Raw genomic sequence first — 18241 nt, 5'->3', positions numbered from 1 at the left:
AAGTTTGGACACACCTTCTCCTCATTCAATGTGTTTTCTTTTTTTTCATGACTATTTACATTGTAGATTGTCACTGAAGGCATCAAAACTATGAATGAACAGGAAAAAAGGTGAAATAACTAAAAACATGTTTTATATTCTAGTTTCTTCACAATAGTCACCCTTTGCTCTCATTACTGCTTAGCACACTCTTGGCATTCTCTCGATGAACGTCAAGCACACCTGCAAAGTGAAAACCACGTGACTACCTCTTGAAGCTTGTATACGTTTGTATATATATATATATATATATATATATATATATATATATATATATATATATATAAATATATATATATATATATATATATATATATATATATATATATATATATATATATATATATATAAATATATATATATCTCCCACACTTAATACTGCATGGTAGAGCCCAAACCAAGAATACAGTTGAGGAAATTGTCTGTAGACCTTGGACACAGAATTTTCTCAAGGCACAAATCTGGGAAAGGGTACACAAAAATATTTTCTGCCTTGAAGGTCCCAATGAGCACAGTAGCCTCCATCATCCGTAAATGGAAGAAGTTTGGAACCTTTTGGACTCTACCTAGAGCTGGCTGTCCGTCTGAACTGAGCGATCGTGGAAGAAGGGCCATAGTCAGGGTGGTGACCAAGAACCTGATGGTCGCTCTGTCAGACCTACAGCATTGCTCTGTGGAGGGAGGAGAACCTTCCAGAAGTACAACCATCTCTTCAGCAATCCACTAATCAGGCCTGTAGGGTAGACTAGCTAGACGGAAGCCATTCCTTTGTAAAAGTTTACCAAATTGCACCTGAAATACTCTCAGACCATGAGAAACAAAATTATCTGGTCTGATGAGACAAAGATTTTACTCTTTGGCATGAATGCCAGTCGTCATTTTTGGAGGATACCACGCACCGCTCACCACCAGGCCATTAGCATCTTTACAGTGGCGCATGGTGGTGGCAGCATCACTGTGGGCATGTTTTTGGTGGCAGGAAATGGGCGACTAGTCATGATAGAGGGAAATATGAATGCAGCAATGTACTCAGACTGGGATGATGCTTGATCTCCATCATCTGATGGAGCTTGAGAGGTGCTGCAAAGAGAAATGGGCGAAACTGCCCAAAGATAGGTATGCCAAGCTTGTGGCATCATATTCAAAAAGACTTGAGGCCGTAATTACTGCATCAACAAAATATTGAGCAAAGACTGTGGAATACGTACAGTACATGTACTTTCTTGTTTTTATTACATTTGAAAACAATTTTAAAAACGTTTTCACAATGTCTTTACGGAGTATTGTGTGTAGAATTTTTAAAGGCCTGCTGAAATGCGATTTTCTTATTTAAACGGGGATAGCAGGTCCATTCTATGTGTCATACTTGATCATTTTGCGATATTGCCATATTTTTTGCTGAAAGGATTTAGTAGAGAACATCCACGATAAAGTTTGCAACTTTTGGTCGCTGATAAAAAAGCCTTGCCTCTACCAGACGTCACAGGTTGTGGAGCTCCTCACATCTGCACATTGTTTACAATCATGGCCACCAGCAGCGAGAGCGATTCGGACCGAGAAAGCGACGATTCCCCCATTAATTTGAGCGAGGATGAAAGATTTGTGGATGAGGAAAGTGAGAGTGAAGGACTAGAGGGCAGTGGGAGCGATTCAGATAGGGAAGATGCTGTGAGAGGCGGGTGGGACCTGATATTCAGCTGGGAATGACTAAAACAGTAAATAAACACAAGACATATATATACTCTATTAGCCACAACACAACCAGGCTTATATTTAATATGCCACAAATTAATCCCGCATAACAAACACCTCCCCCCCCCCGTCCATAAAACCCGCCAATACAACTCAAACACCTGCACAACACACTCAATCCCACAGCCCAAAGTACCGTTCACCTCCCCAAAGTTCATACAGCACATATATTTCCACAAAGTCCCCAAAGTTACGTATGTGACATGCACATAGCGGCACGCACGTACAGGCAAGCGATCAAATGTTTGGATGCCGCAGCTGCATGCGTACTCACGGTACCGCGTCTGCGTATACAACTCAAAGTCCTCCTGGTAAGAGTCTCCGTTGTCCCAGTTCTCTACAGGCCAATGGTAAAGCTTGATTGTCATCTTTCGGGAATGTAAACAATGAAACACCGGCTGTGTTTGTGTTGCTGCAGCCGCCCGCAATACACCGCTTCCCACCTACAGCTTTCTTCTTTGCTGTCTCCATTGTTCATTGAACAAATTGCAAAAGATTCACCAACAGAGATGTCCAGAATACTGTGGAATTTTGCGATGAAAATAGCTGGCCACCATGCTGTCCCAAAATGTCCTCTACAATCCGTGACGTCACGTGCCGGTGTCATCATACCGAGACGTTTTCAGCAGGATATTTCGCGGAAAATTTAAAATTGCACTTTAGTAAGCTAACCCGGCCGTATTGGCATGTGTTGCAATGTTAAGATTTCATCATTGATATATAAACTATCAGACTGCGTGGTCGGTAGTAGTGGGTTTCAGTAGGCCTTTAAGGCCAAAAATGTATTAATTCCATTTTGGAGTAAGGTTGTAACATAACAAAATGTGAAATACTACTGCGAATACTTTCCAGATGCACTGTACCTTTAAGCCTTTCTATAGAGTGATGGAAAAATTAACTTCCCACTGAAGTGAAAGTCCAAACAATAGACATCAAATTAAAGACCAGGAAAGTACTTGAAGACACTACCGTAAATAAGCGCAAGGGTGTCGACATTTGAGAAACACAGCTGAGGTTTAATACAAACAGTAATTCACATGAAAAGGCAGCAGCAAAGCATGCTCGTCACCGAGATTTCACCCCAATGCCACTAGTTGTGTGAGCATGCACATCCTTGAGTCCAGATGCTGTTGCAATTTCCCTCCGAAAATGAGCCAAAAATATTAGTCACACTATTCTGCATGAACACAAATCTTCACCCGAACCCTTGCGGTTGTTCACGTGTCTGCGCTTGAGCTTTCTTCGGCCCCTCAACTTTTATCCCATAATAATCAATATTCTTCTGAGAAACAACTATAACAGCTGTTCAAATATATTTCCCTCTCCATTGAGAAACCCAAAATTGCACTTTTCTTTTTCTTTTTTTTTTCAAGGCTTGTAACTTACAACCACCTGGAGAATATAGCTGGCCAGCGGATCAGTCTCTCACGAAATTATTAATCGCACACCGACGCCGTTGAACTGCAGTGGATGCAACACACTGCAGCACTTTGCCCTGGATATCCCACTGGCAGTCCAGTGTAACATTAAGCAGAACAAAATAGCCTTGTAATCTTTGAGGAAGATCCAATCGGAACAAGGGGGGAGGAACATACAGTAAAAGGTGGGAGAGGATGAGGAACACATTTGGTTTTTGGCTGAGGGTGTAATGGCCTAAGACTATGCCAATGAAGCAATATTCATAGTAAAAAATGGTGACATTGAATCCTCCAAGTCAAAAGAGGTAAACTTGCTTGCATTATCTTGTATTGTTAGTGAATGGGACTATTTACAGTAAATTAAAGCGAAATTCAGCAGACGTGATTTATTAATTGTTGTTTTTCAATTGCAGTCCACACAGTTCAAATTCACCCATCAATTAGATCAGGGGTCGGCAACCCAAAATGTTGAAAGGGCCATATTGGACCAAAAATACAAAAAACTAATCTGTCTGGAGCCGCAAAAAATTAAAAGACTTGTGTAAGTGTTATAATGATGGCAACGCATGATGTAAGTGTCTATATTAGCTATATTAGCCTACTATCAAAATGACTACGTGTCGCAGGCTGACGCAAATCTTCGTTGACAGAAATGTTGAGATGTAATATTTATTCTACACATTTTTTACAACATTGGAGAACATTAGTAAAACTTCTCAGAGGGTGAGATAATTCCTGGAAATGACCAAAGGTATAGATGTGTGTGTCCAAGTTAAAGGAAACCTGTCTTCTTCTAATGGATTTATTACAATCTTTGCAAGCTGGCTAACGTTTGCTGTGGTCTGGAACAACATAGCACACTAACAACTATCAGAAATGCAGCCAATATTAAATACAGATAATGTGTCATGGAAGCTACATACAGCTAGCCTACATAGAATGTTAGCATCAATTAGCTTGTCCCATGCAGTGACCAAATATGTCTGATTAGCACTCCATAATAAGTCAATAATATCAACAAAGTTCCCCTTTGTGCATTCACGCACAGTATAAAATGTTTTGTGGACAAAATGGGACCAAGACACCGGTAAGAGTCTTGGTCCCAGGGACGGCGTGGCGCAGTGGAAGAATGGCCGTGCGCGACCCGAGGGTCCCTGGTTCAATCCCCACCTAGTACCAACCTCGTCATGTCCGTTGTGTCCTGAGCAAGACACTTCACCCTTGCTCCTGATGGGTGCTGGTTAGCACCTTGCATGGCAGCTCCCTCCATCAGTGTGTGAATGTGTGTGAATGGTTAAATGTGGAAGTAGTGTCAAAGCGCTTTGAGTACCTTGAAGGTAGAAAAGCGCTATACAAGTACAACCCATTTATTTATTTCTGTGGCAGCGTCTGAGAAAGTTATACATGTAAACAAACTGTTGAGTCACAGTCCACACAACGGTGAGTTCAAGGGCCGCAGCAATTAGTAGGACAAAACGGCGCTCGCCAAATACTCTCATCAGTGAAGCATAAACAGAAATATTTTAAACTGTGGACTTTCTAACAATTAGGAAGGTTTGTGTCATGTTTGTCCTCCTACAGAAACCATAATGCAACAAAAAAATATATTTTTTACCCCATTTTTTTCCATTTCCATACATTTTTTAAAAAGCTCCATGGAGCCACCAGGGCGCCGCTCAAGAGCCGCGGGTTGCCGACCCCCGAGTTACATCAAGGCATATGTCTTTCTTTACCTTGTGCACCACAATGTGATATTAACAGTGATACCTCACTTTATGAGCACATTCCAAGCGTTCCAAGACTAAGCTTGTAACTCAAGACACTCGTATCTCAAAACAGCTGAATTGATATCAATTTAATCCGTGCTTGGTCCTCCCAAAGCAACACCATTTTAACATGTAACATGCCTTTTTAGACAAAGAATAGTGTTTACAATAGCATGTACGCCAAACAACTAGTAGTTGTATGTAATAACGTAATACTAAAGTTTAACAATTACCTTGGGGAGCGGCTTAATTACCTTGGGACAGCTTTTCCTGTTATCGTTTTTTTATAAGTGACTTGTTTTCATAGAGTTAGTTGCTTGTTTTCTCTCCAGACATCTGGCAATACTGCCTCAGTCGTGTATCAATAGGAACTATGAAATATATTTTTATGCTGCACACAAACTTATTTGGGTAATGGACCGGAGAGGTCAGTCAGAGTTGACAACAAGCAATCTGTATGTCTGTGTACAAAGAGTAATGTTCAATCTGCAGCTTTTCAGTATTTTTATGGATAAATGTCAATGGATGTTCTCATTCATCCAGGTCTTTGTATTCTCAGGGCAATCAATCAATTGCATCTGGACTGTTTGGTTTGTCTTAGAAGACATTTTGCCTCTTATCCACGTAGACTTCATCAGTTCAGGCTCATAGACTTAGTGAGACTCGTCAGACTGGATCTGACCAATCTAAATCTAAGACTACATCTGCCAAATCTAAGTCTATGAGCATGTACTGATGAAGCCTACCTCGATGAAAGGCGAAACGCCTTCTAGGAAAAACAGTCCAGTCTATAGATTGATGTTCGTTGTGTGGACGCTGAAGCTTGCGTGACGCGGATTGACGCTTGACTCGCCTGGCAGGCTGCTAACAGGTATGACATATTTTTAACGGCTGAAATTGGTAGGACAAAACGTCTCAGTTCCTATAGAGGAATGTGTCGATCTCTGAGTATCCCTCAAAAAGGGACGTCAACTGTCTAATCAAAGCAAGAACAACAACTTGTACCAATATATTAAGTCTTTACTGATCAAACTGCTCACCACTGTTACAAATATTACTTTAACCGGCGGTGAAAATGCTCCTAACTCTGAATTTTCTTCTCGCATTTTAAAGCATAACAAAAAACTGAGAGATAGCTCGTACCTAAAGTTAGGTACTTCTGAGTTAAGATACCATAGTATTAGTAAAGATACAACGTTGTTTGTTGCCATACCTATTAACCTGCAAAAGACCTTGAAAGTTAAAGGAAATCCTAACATATTATTACTGAGAGTGATTGACACCATTTTAAATAGGATTTATGTTAAGCATTGACTCATTTTGAGTTAAATCCGCAGTACCACTCGGTGACCCTATTGCTGGCCGAGCCCATTGGAGATGAAAGGTGAAGACGGGGGCAAATCGGTTATCAAGTCAAAAACACTCATCATCAACTTCCCACTGTGACAATACTGCGCAGGCACACCAACACATTCACACACACTCATAATAAACCTTCTTCCTTCTGGCAATGAAGGCCATGACCCCATGTTCCAGTAGAAAAGGAATGGATGGAGATGCAACAACCTTAAAGACACAGCCAGCTGCTTTACACATCTCAGAACAGATCATATATGAGGTTAGGGGTGATACTGTCACTTTATGATGATTAACTTATACCCATGTTGGCCATTTGAAGTGTACTGGACTTCCCCCACTAGCCTGCACTCACATTCAAACATACCTCAGTCAGTTTTGCTCACGCCATTACAAATGTTAAAAGTGTAATTTTGATATTGATAATGGGAATTTATTAGGAAAAAAATAATGAAAATTATGGCAAGCATAAAATGTTTTTGTTTTTCAACTATTTCCCCTAGATTACGAATTTGGGCTGTAAAGTCTGTTCTATCTGACTACTTGATTAATCGAACAGACGTATCAATATATTACTCGATTACTGTGGCTTAATTCTAATACTTTGTTTCGTCAAAATTATTTTTCAAGCCCTCCACTGCTGTGTGCTGGGACCTACAAAATTGGAGGTACAGAGTTATAGGTTATTCACCTCTTATGTTTGTTCTAAGTGGAAATAGGAGTCATCTGTTTGGGGATTGTTATTGCGGCATAACATCTATTTGAGAGGAGGCTCCTATTTGAAGATATACGGTTATCAAATACTGAATCATCATTCTATAAACTACCGGGATACAAGATTTTTGGTGCCCAATGTGGTCATAACTTGTATAAGTTTTGTTTGTTGGTGGTTGGGTATTATGTCTTTTCAAACATGAACATTACAGATGGTTAAACATGAACTATTCTTAAAGGGGAACTGCACCTTTTTTTAGAATTTTGCCGATCATTCACAATCATTATGAAAGACATGACGATGGGTGGATTTTTTTAATGCATTCTAAATACTAAATACATTCAATCAAAAGTATTCTTGCAATGGAGTGTATGGGAACCGTTGAATTTGACCTATAAAGCCCTTAAAAAACATCCAAACACCCCCTTTAATGTTCTATATACATGATGTAAATATGTGGTGTAGTAACAGGCACATTTATAATAACATTTAATATTTACGTATTTTGATCACTTTAAGCATATGTGGCACATTGATTTCAAAAGCGCATCACAACGTACGCTTTTTATTTAACAACATCCCTTTTTATTACTCACCGCAGACTTCATGAGCGCCAAAAAACATAATAAAACATCACTTACTGTGCAATGTCTGCTGTCATTAGGATGCTGACTGCTAGGATGTTCATATATTCCCATTTAGGTGAATAATGACTCAACGGGGTGGGGGGAGGCAAGCGCTTTTTGTGTCGTTCTGGCTATTTCCGAGTCTTAAATGGCTGGCAAACTGTACCAAAATGTCGGATTACCTACTCAGACGTCTCATGTCCAGGTGAAATGCATGGTTTATTATCTACGATAAACTTACAGGAAGTAAGGAAGCGAGGAAACAGCAGACCACGCGATGATGTAAACATAGGGAGACAAGGAAGTGATTACGTCGCCGCTATAAATAGTTTGTCTGTGTTAGCGCTTATAATAACAATATCACTAATACTTGGTTAATATTCACGTCACAAAATGCACATTGAGTATTGTTGGTGATTTTTGAATAGTTATTTATCTGATTTTATGGGCAGATTAGTAGTGGAGCTCCCATTGGCGCCGCTGTAAGCAGACTTTTATTTACGTTTATTTAATATTTAGAATGCATAAAAAAAAAATCCATCCATCGTCATGTCTTTCATAATGATTGTGAACGATAGGCAAAATTCCCAAAAAAGTGCAGTTCTCCCTTAACATGAATTCAGCCTTTCTTGAGACTGACTATCAGTTTACCGTATTCAAATCTGAGCAAGAATGGTTGATAAAAACAAAAGTATGTGTAATAGCCAAGTGACTACTAAAGTCTGAGTACTCCCAAAAAAAGATAACCATGTCATCATTTCTCAATCTTTGACTTCAGTCCAAATATTTTCTTGTGCTGATGTTGCTAAGAGACGTTTGCATTTGTTTTGCTCTTGTGTTTCGTTTGAAGTGCCGTTTACTGTATGTTCCACCTTTAGGGCTGTAAAGTTAGAATTCTCTTGGTGCTCGTTTTCTCTGCAGTTGAAATGACCAATCCCATTCCACAGCCCATACTAATTCACCTGTGAAAACTTAAAGTACATAGTAACACATTAGTTTCAGGTTTTCAGACTCCTTGTTTATGTTGAATCAAACCATTTGTTAGCGTTTTGTCTCGAGTTCAGAAGAAACACTGTTAGCCATCCATCACTCATCTTTATATTCATACAGACATCAACTCACAAATTAAACCATCAATCCAAATGTTTGTATCTCCTCAGTTGTTGCACAATTTACCAGTCATGAAGAAATGATTCTACCAATTATCAGAAAGGCTATTTATTGTGCAATAATGCAAATTGCCAAAATTGTGCTTTGATGTGAAACAGGCCTCAACTTTGGCAGTGTTCGAATCCAGGCTTAAAGCAGTTGTATTTAGCTGTGCATATGACAACTGTAAGTGTTTTAGATAGACTCTTGCTTTTAAATCAATGAATTCATGATTATCTGTATGATGATTTTATTTTTATTGATGATTTAATTTGCTTTCTTGTAATTTTATGCATCTGCAAAGCACTTTGCTTACGAAATCTGCTCAATAAATATACTTGCCTTGCGTTTAAAGTATTTCCTCTAATGTGTTTACCCTGAAAGAGCTTATATACCACAATTTAAACTTTAAAACAAATGGGAATCTTAAGATTACAGCACTCATCTCCTGTGTTATCACAGAATGTACTGTTGCACACAAACTGAATTACAGTCTCGATTATTATTAGTTGCAGAATGTACGCAATTTTGACGTTTGTAAAATTATTAATAAATAGTGACCTCGTATGTTTAAGTTGTGTTGAGCTATTTCAACTGTTTATTTGTTCTGTAATTGAAAATAGCACCTGTACTGTCAATTGTTTTGATCGCCATTATTTTTTGTTACAATGGTAGAGTGACACATAATTATAATACAAGTTTGTGAAGGAATAGTAAATGTAAACTGCAAAACTTGATTTTTGTTTTCTTTCAGTCATTGGAATTTTAACAATCCACTCCCTCCTCTCGAGACTCAAAAAGTAAGCGTCTGACCCGTCAATTTGTACATTTTTAAGCACTTCACTATGAACACCCAAATTAGCCTGCAAAAAAACAGCAGAACAAACAAAATTACCTTTTGTTGGGGTAAATATTGATCTCTGATGGACATTTAAGTCAGAATTGAACAATATTTCTCCAGTAGATATATGATAGTTACAGTCCCTCTCGTTCTACTATGTCAGCAGCTCAACCTTGGTGAAGTACTGCGTTCTATGTATGCTATTTTAATTTGTAAATGGACGTAGAAATAAACTACTTGTAATGCAGGTGACATTTCTGAAGAAAAAAAATGGAGGTCTTAAATGTGTCATTATTACTTGATGTTGATGGTGTTATAGACACAATAAAGAAAAAACACCTGAATTTGTACTGCAATTATATTTTACAACAAAGTTGAACTTCATCTGATTGACTGTTGAAGTCATGAAGGTTTTAGTGGATCTTAACAGTGAATAAGTGGCTCCTCAACTGGAAAAAACATTGGCTTATATTTGTAAAGAGCTAATGAAGCATTAGCTCACACTACTCCTACCCCCATTTCACTCCCCAAGCCTTTCCCAGATGTCAGGTCTTGGAGTGGAATGAGCAGGGGAGATAGTTCATGTATTTAATCCGTTATATCTCTTGTCACCTGTTGCTCCTGAGCTGCTAAAGCAAAGCCCTCCAGCTTCGCCACGGGCGGAAGCTTGACGTGCGCTCCACCGGCAGATATCTCCCAAAGCAATTGTTGGTAAACAGTGTTGAACAACAGGTTTCCTCCGGCCCCTAATCCAGGCTCTCGAGGAGACCCCCCTCTTACCCTTTTGACCCTTCCCTCAGTCAGAACTCCCTCCATTCCTCCTCCTCTGTGGTGGTGGCAGTCGATGGGCCGGTGAGATAAGCCGGGGTGGAATTCCCGTCTGGGTGTTCTTGGGACTGACCTGGGTGGCGGGAGGAGTGGCGATGAAAATCACTCAGCACTCTTCTCAATGAGGAGCCAGTCTAGTCTGAGCCACGGCTACATTTCATGTCCCATTTCTTCTTTGTTGAACTGTCTCTTTTTGGTCTATTGATTGACTATAGGTTTTTCTTTCTGGCAATGCCGGAACAGACCGGACCTGTATGTATGAACTTTTCACAACCTCTCACCTTGGGTAAGGCAGGCTTTAAAAGTCTTGTTGTACAGGAATCCAGAAATGATCTGGTAAAAGAGCTTGAAAATAGCACCAAGAATGTGATCTAATGCAAATCCGATTTCTTCGACTTATGAGGAATTACACTTGGGTAAGGCAACTTATTAGTTGTTGTCATTGGAAATATTCCATTCTGACAGAAGACAAAGCTACCAGATGAGATATGCAACAGAAGGATGGGTCATTTTCAGCCATATTTAACCATACGTCTGAAAATTCCTTTGAAACCATAGGTCTGCATTGGCGGGGCCGGTTGCCTGGGAAAGAATGCTAAGGGTCTAGAGTGGCCCGGGTTAGGCAATGGTCTGGCCATTGTGCCCCAGGAGAAGGTAATTAGGAAGTGAAACCTTGACCAGTTGACAGAAGGCTTTGTTCGTGGGTGAGTGGGCCGAGAGAAATGCTTTTGAAAGCTTTTTAACTTTCTTTGCTGGGGCGACCTCAACCTCTTCTCCCAAAAACACGCTGGGGGAGATCATATAATTTTCTGAAGAAAAATGCATGCGAGGGGGGGGTTAAGCGGCATTTAAAGAGAATAAATCTCTACCCAGTATGCTATTTGACAAGAGTACTAAGTCAAATACAGAAAGTACTGTATTTGTATCCCCGAAGTGTCACTTCTAATTCAAGTTGAAGTGCAGTTCCAGTAATTCATATTTATTTACTTGTATAACTCACTAATAATATATGAGAAAATTCTGGTAATTATGCTAATATTACACAAATCTTGGGCAGAAATCAACAATTTTGCACTTCAGGTTCCCGGCAATACTCAACCACCTCTTCTTAAGCTCTGCAGCTGCAGTGAAAGCTGCTTGCCAGCCCGTAATCAACATGCTCTTTTTTCCTGTGCTGTATGTTTGCTCTCCAGAATTAAAACAACCAGCGTCTGGTGAGGTTGTTCAGCACCAGGCGTCAATGCTTGTCCGTCCCCATCTCTAAACTCACAGCTTCTAATGTGGCAGGAAAAGTGTAACGCTGTATTATAGTTCATCATTATCATTATCATCACCGGAGCCCTGTTAGAATCATATCATACTACTGGTCTCTAAGACATCTCCTGAAAAGGCCTAGCTTCAGTGTACTTAAAAAATAAAACAGTGTTAATCTATGATATTTTGACATTTAAAACATCAACTCAGTCCTATTTGATGTTCACATTCGGGTCATTCAAATTGTTGTTTGGTTAATGTGTAATCTTGCCAAATAACTTACTGACCAACAAGCAAATAGTAGTTTTTGTCATGTCTGTGTAATCATGTTTTGTCTTAGTCATGTTTTGTTTAGTTATTGGACTCTTTAGTTTCTGGCTTTTCACTCCCTTGTCTTGTTTCCATGATTACCCATTAGTTTCACCTGTTCCACGTTTGGACTCATTGTGCACTCTTGTTTGTCACCATAGCAACCCATTAGTTTTCACCTGTCACGTCACGCACCTGTTTCACGTTTTGAGTCACGCACCTGTTTTCGTTAATCATGTCTGCAGTATTTAAGTTCATTGTTTTTCAGTTTGTCTTTCTGGTGACATCCCCACATTTATGCTCGGCACATTTCTGACTCTTTTTTCATGTCCATCGTTCACGCTGCTCATTTTTTGTCCATGCCAAGTAAGTTTTGATTATTATTGCCACAGTTAGTGTTTTTTGTTGTTCATAGTTTTTGCCTTTGTGCAAGTATTTGGTTTCATAGTTTGTTCTCCGCCATTGTGCGTGCCTTTTGTTTACTTCCTGTTTTTGTAGTTTAAATAAATCATGTATTCCCCTTCACGCCACGTATGGTCCAACTCTTTTGCACCTCGGGAGAACAAACCACACCATAGTCCAAGTCGTGACAGTTTTGTGTTTGTAAGTTACTGGAAGATTCCCGAGGTGCTGTTGAACAGGCACCTAATTCTGTATTGTCTCAATCAATTGTATACTTTAACCGTATATGGTGGAACCTCACTATACGAACCCCTCATTGTACAAACTTTTCGATTTACGAACATACAGACCAAATAAAACTATGCTTTGGTGTATGAACATTTAATCAATCCGCGGTGTGTTTCTGAGAGTAGAAATTATGTGCCCGGCAGCACAGCCAATGTGGGTGGGCTGATCTGCTCAGTGTGGCAGGCGTTAGCTACTGTGCTCAGTTGTACTTTGTGTGCTTTTTTATGTTTTTGTTTTTTTTAGCCTTTTTACAGCATTTTCTTGTTTTGCTAGCAATGGACAAGCGATATGTTGTTTGAAACATTTAAGAAGAATCCACATAGTTGTCGACACTGCCCCGTCCCTGCCCCCCCTCCCTTTGGCTACACACCAACAACAAGGTAAAGTGGATTGTTTTACTATTACTACTATTATGTTGGATCCACTATGGACTGGACTCTCACAATATTATGTCAGACCCACTCGACATCCATTGCATTCGGTCTCCCCTAGAGGGGGGGGGGGTTACCCGCATATGCGGTCCTCTCCAAGGTTTCTCATTGTCATTCACATCGACGTCCCACTGGGGCGAGTTTTTCCTTGCCCTGTACCGAGGATGTCGTTGTGGCTTGTGCAGCCCTTTGAGACACTTGTGATTTAGGGCTATATCAATAAACATTGATTGATTGATTGATTGATTTTGTATTATTCCTAATCATTCTAGCGACCTTGCTGTTAAAGTTTCAAGCTATGAGTGCACCACAATGCTAGTTACAGTGTGTGTGCGTGTCGGCAGGGCGGCTGCGTACAAGACAGTTTAGCCAGTTGTTCTTATTTTGGCTTTGTTATTTAACAGTTATTTATGTTTTTAGATTGTTGATCCATCACCTCATTGTTGGTTGTTTGATTTACAGCACTGTAAAGCTCTTTATACTGTGCTTAAAATTAACAAACCTTTACTAAAATATGGACTTTAGACCAGACTGGAACCATTTAATTATGTTTACATTGTTTTTTATGGGGAATTTGTCTTTAATATACAAACTTTTCTCTATATGAACGCCGTTAGAGAACCAGGTTCCACTGTAGTTATTATGTACTACAATGCAATACAGTACGTTGTCATATTACTCTTCCGAATTGGCTTGGCACATCAGTGTAATCATGGAGATATACCTAGTATGTTAACCAATAAGTAACAGCTGCCTTTCTCTTTTAACAAAGCTGCCACATGCAAACAACAAATACATATAAATCAAAAATAAAAACACTCTAAGGCGGAAAACAGAACAATAAAGCCTTCAACCTGAAATGCCCCTGACCACAACAAATAGATTCCATTCCCCTGTGCTCTTGCTCTTGCTCAAGCATTAGCCTTGACGCTAGTCTATAAAACACCAGAAAAAAAAAAAGAAACTACATGGTCTTTGTCAACTTCTTTGTTCTCTGTCTTATGGGGAGCTGCTTGGCAACAAGTATTGGAAGAAAGTGGTTTTACCCAAATCTCAAATAATAGTTTGCTTTCTTTCCATGTTCAGTCCATAAGCCAACATCAATGAATGCAACTCAAGATTTATAAGGCTGGATTTACACTACAGGGTTGAAGTGACACAATTCCTATTGTTTTCTACCAGGTCACAGTTTGTATACGTCCATGGAAGTGTAAGCAGGAAATATGGGATCAGGTATTGGAAATTCAGAATAAGGCCTCAAAATGTGAGTACAAATCTGATCAATCTAGAATATATGTCTATGTTGCAGGCAGATGGATTATACACTTAAGTGCTGCCACTATGACTAACTTTCGAACAACACATTTTTCATGTAGTCTAAACGACTAATAACAAAAAATACGGTTTGATATTTTAGTCGCTCTGCTTGGTAATGAGTTGCGTTAAAACCAAGCAGGCATGCAGCGATGAGCTCGTGAAACATTAAAACATGTGTATGGCGTGGTTTTTTGATTGATTGATTTAAACTTGTATTAGTAGATTGCACAGTGAAGTACATATTCCGTACAATTAACCACTAAATGGTAACACCCGAATACGTTTTTCAACTTGTTTAAGTCGGGGTCCACTTAAATTGATTCATGTTACAGATATATACTATCAAATATATACTAACATCATAATACAGTCATCACACAAGATAATCATCAGAGTATATACATTGAATTATTTACATTATTTACATTATTTACAATCCGGGGTGTGGGATATGGAGGGGTTAGGTTTGGTTGGTATTAACACTTCAGTCATCAACAATCAGCATTGCATCATCAGAGAAATGGATATTGAAACAGTGTAGGACTGACTTGGTGGGATATGTACAGAAAGTAGTGGACATAGAGAGAGAGATCAGAAAGTATAAGAAAAAGTGTCTACATTTGATTGTTTGATTGTTTACATTTGATTATTTACAATCCGAAGAGGTATTATGTGGAAGGGCGATACATATTGCAGTCTTCTGAAATAACTTTACAATCATTTGGCTTTTAAATTATAATAAAATAATTTCATATTTTGCTTCATTTCTGGTTCCCGATGTTTACGCTCAATCTAATTATCACTCTTATTAATCTACTTGCAACATCCATGTTTATAGCTGGTTCCACCTAGATTTACGTGTAAGTGTTTTTAGCACTTATTATGTTGTTTTGCGACTTTACAGTCAAGCCAGCTTGGCGTAGCATGGCCTCTTTCTTCCTATCTCGCTGTCGAGTGCTTAGCTATTTCTCCAGTGACAATTAAACTTGCAAGAAACTTTTTTTGCCGTCGTGACGCCAAGAATAAGCAACTTAAAAGCGGTTCCACACTGAATGGATACTTTAAAAATGATGTCCATCGGTTTGAAATAGGACCTGAATTAAATACTTTTATAGGCACCAACCAAATTCCGTCAGACATATTTCTTTATTAGTTTTTTTTTGCTTGTGTCCTCACGTCCGGTTGCAGACTAAACATGACCTCAAACACTTAGACAGCAGTCAGAGCGGACTCAGCCAAACTGCCTCTAGTTCCATTCCAATGAAGCAAGTATGCCTGATAGAAAATGCTCAAAAAAAAGTAAGGCTTTACTTTTCTAATGTATGGCGTTGCCCTTTACATGCTATTGATTAGCACTAGCAATTTTATAAGGTGATTTCAACACCACCATGTTAGATAATGAAACAACTAAGATGCACATTACAATCAAACCTTAAGTGTGTAATAAGTGCAATAGTCACAGTATAAAGTTGGGCGTTGTTATGGTTGGAGTAGGGAGTTGTGACGACACAGTTCCACAAAGGGGCGGTATAGTTATCTGTATTTTTATTATATATATGTACAATGTATATAATAAAACACAATACCAAATATACTTAAACTAAGGAATGGTGTGTGACAAAATCCAAGGTGTGTGTGTGAGGCTATGTATGTGATTAGCTGTAATGTTTTAGCAAATGTTGAAATGAGGAGAAGGAACAAGGCAGGAAGGCAGTCCGTGGGGCAGGCAGATGATCCAGGGCTAGAGAGAGGCGTCAGAGTCTCTGTCCATGCGAAGGGTCGAGGAACGAGGGTGGCAGTCCAAAGTCCAAAAGGTAAGTCGAGACGCACAGCTCGATCACGCGGGGACGGAAGCAGATTGCTGTGGAGGATGACAAGGAAGAACAATTAAACACAGAAGGGAAAACGCAGAGACAGAGAGAGAGAGAGAGAGCATAAAGCTGGGTTATCTTATGGTACAGAAGACTAAGTTCCGGCAAGGATCCTTGGGTCCACTGGTTTTTATACAGCACGCCCTCATCAGTCCCAGGTGTGCAGATTGCTGATGACGCGGCCAGCGCGAGCAGGGGCGTGTCTCGGCCCGCTTCCAACGGAGGTGCTGGCAGACCCAGCTGCCGGAGAAAAGCAGGTTCGAGCCCGCGCCGTGACAGGCGTAACATAAAACTAGACAGACATTCAGCTCCATGGCAGAGACTACTTCCTCGCTAGGTAACACCGTAGTCCAGAGTCGTGTACAAAGAGAGTATGGTCAACTCGGTTTTGTTGTATGCTGGTATGTTGTGCTGTTTGATGCGGAGAACCTCAGGTAGCGTGCATGTAAGATGATTCATGACTTCAAGACACGAGGAAACGAACCACAATTTAGGGGCTTAGTGTGGCATGAAGATTAGCATAGTGAAACAATCAAAAAACAAGAAAACACAGTCGCAAGTAGCAAACAACAGACCAGCGTCCACTTGACGGTTCTGAAAAGGGGAGTGATTGGGATGTGCAACCGGTGTAAGTCCTAATTACCCAAACAGAAGCCGGTGTGTAAACTCAACATAACACTATACTAAGGAGAATAATACTTAACACAAACAGAATACGGCATGATAGGTCAAAAGAGGTTTCAGGCATCTCCTAAATGGTTGGTTAAAGGCACTCATGTGACTACGAGATGCCATGCTTGCTTCCAACTTTGAGCTGGCCACCATACTTGCCAACCTTGAGACTTCTGAATTCGGAATGGAGGGGCGGGGGTGTTGGGGGCGTGGTGGCGTTGTTGCGGGGGCGGGGTTGAGGTGCAGGCAGCATACCCCTTCCCCTTCGAGCTGTCCTGGATGAAATTAAATTCTTTTTTCCAATCATTTTGGAACTTGCAAGCGTATTTCTTCTTCTTACTGGTCGTCACCATGTCTCTTCTTCGTTCTTCTGCTTCGTCTCCTTCTTGTTGTGTGTGCAGTTGTGCACTGAGCTCCAAAAGCCGCAGATGTTATTGTAGAGTTAGTGCTGCAAGTGGTTCTGGGTATTTGTTCTGTTGTGTTTATGTTGTGTTACGGTGCGGATGTTCTGCCGAAATGTGTTTGTCATTCTTGTCTGGTGTGGGTTCACAGTGTGGCGCATATTACCGTAGTAACAGTGTTAAAGTTGTTTATACGGCCACGGTGTGACCTGTATGGCTGTTGACCAGGTATGCATTGCAGTCACTTGTGTGTGTGTGTGTATGCTTGAAATTAACATTATCATTAAACCAGTTAAAAGATCATACAACGTGTCGGCATTTCTTGACATCTTCGAGTTAAGAGCATTGTTAAACCCATCCAACGCTACATTATTATGTGACTGGGCCGTCACGCTGTTTATATAGAGGACAAGCGGACGCCTGGACAGCATACGGCTGTTAAGGGGCGCAGGTTTCAGGTGAGAGAGGACTCTAAAGGCAGTGTCTTTAAGGCACGCCCCCAATACTGTTGTCCGGGTGGAAATCGGAAGAAATTCGGGAGAATGGTTGCCCCGGGAGATTTTTGGGAGGGGCACTGAAATTCGGGAGTCTCCCGGGAAAATCGGGAGGGTTGGCAAGTATGCTGGCCACAGCTGGAGCTATGCGTTCATTGCGCTTCCTCATTCGACATCTCATTTAATTGGGCAGGTGTATAATATGGACAACGAACGCAAGTGCATTTTATTGGTGGCATTTTGAATGCACAGAGATACCGCGACGAGATCCTGAGGCCCATTGTTGTGCCGTTCACCCGTGACCATCGCCTC

This window comes from Nerophis lumbriciformis, linkage group LG04 (assembly GCF_033978685.3).
Source record: "Nerophis lumbriciformis linkage group LG04, RoL_Nlum_v2.1, whole genome shotgun sequence".
NCBI classification, from domain to species: Eukaryota; Metazoa; Chordata; class Actinopteri; order Syngnathiformes; family Syngnathidae; genus Nerophis; species Nerophis lumbriciformis.
Note: the sequence above shows the minus strand (reverse complement) of the source record.